The 1,060-nt window shown below is 34.2% G+C and overlaps 1 long non-coding RNA gene across 1 annotated transcript; it reads left to right on the top strand.

The window, feature by feature from the left end:
* The first annotated feature begins 10 nt into the window (after window positions 1-10).
* LOC116217729 lies at window positions 11-798 on the top strand. The gene is made up of 2 exons (XR_004162411.1): window positions 11-144; window positions 689-798. It is a non-coding gene; the product is annotated as an uncharacterized LOC116217729 (long non-coding RNA).
* Window positions 799-1,060: the final 262 nt, after the last annotated feature.

A 1,060-nucleotide genomic window follows, 5' to 3' on the forward strand; every position in this document is an offset into this window, starting at 1 on the left:
TCTAGCACCTGCCAGAAAGGTATCTGGAGCTGCACTGAAAATGTGTGCTATGGGACTTGCATGATATATGGAAGTGGCCATTATATCACCTTTGATGGAAAATTCTATGACTTTGATGGAAGTTGTGAATATGTGGCTACTCAGGTAGTGCTCATCAGAACTGAAATGGAATCTTAGAGTGCTTTTCAATTGCCTTCAGGATCTATTTTCCTTTCTGATTTTGTTATTCTTTATTGACTGTTATCACTGTTCCTGAGATGATTGCAGATTATGCCAAGATAAATTCTGTATATTTAGCATAGTTGAGTTGTGACTCTTTTCTTCTTTTACAGTATTCATAAATTGCATGTAAAAGGACTAGTTTATAGTGAGAGTTAACAGTTTATCATCATAATCTGAAATAAGTAAAAAGTCTGAGTTTACAAAACAAAAATTTGAAGATACGTTCCTCATTTGATTTGTTGTACTGCTTGTTTCCCAGATTTTGTTATACATGAGACTTTGCATACTAAATACATGCAGAGATGTATGTATATCTGTTCGTGCATCTGTAAAAACATATGTATTTAGGTAGTAAAAATTTATACACTGTGGATATTCCTGTGTTTGTAATTATTATTATTAAATTGAAATAGAGTTGAAATATTCTACTCAATTTTTTTATGCTCATTTGTTCATTTATCCACAGGATTATTGTGGTGACAAAAATTCTGGTGGCTCATTCAGTATCATCACAGAGAATGTCCCTTGTGGAACTACAGGAGTCACCTGCTCAAAGGCCATTAAAATGTTTATAGGGGTGAGTAATGAGTATTCAGTGAGTATATATTCAAGTATTTCATAGAAAATAGTGCTCCAAATATATACAAAGATACAAAGGCAGCTATAATAAGTAAAGCTTAAAGACCCTGTCAAAATAATGTGTAAAGCTGTAGCTTCTCAGTTACTGAAGTCTGTTCAAGTCGTCTCAAACAAAGTGCTGCACTGCTTTCTGTCATTCTGGAAAAAATCACCCAACAGACTCTGAGCCCTTAGTTTCAGTCTGAGCTGTACCCTTATG

This window comes from Meleagris gallopavo, unplaced genomic scaffold (assembly GCF_000146605.3).
Source record: "Meleagris gallopavo isolate NT-WF06-2002-E0010 breed Aviagen turkey brand Nicholas breeding stock unplaced genomic scaffold, Turkey_5.1 ChrUn_random_7180001923967, whole genome shotgun sequence".
Classification (NCBI taxonomy): Eukaryota; Metazoa; Chordata; class Aves; order Galliformes; family Phasianidae; genus Meleagris; species Meleagris gallopavo.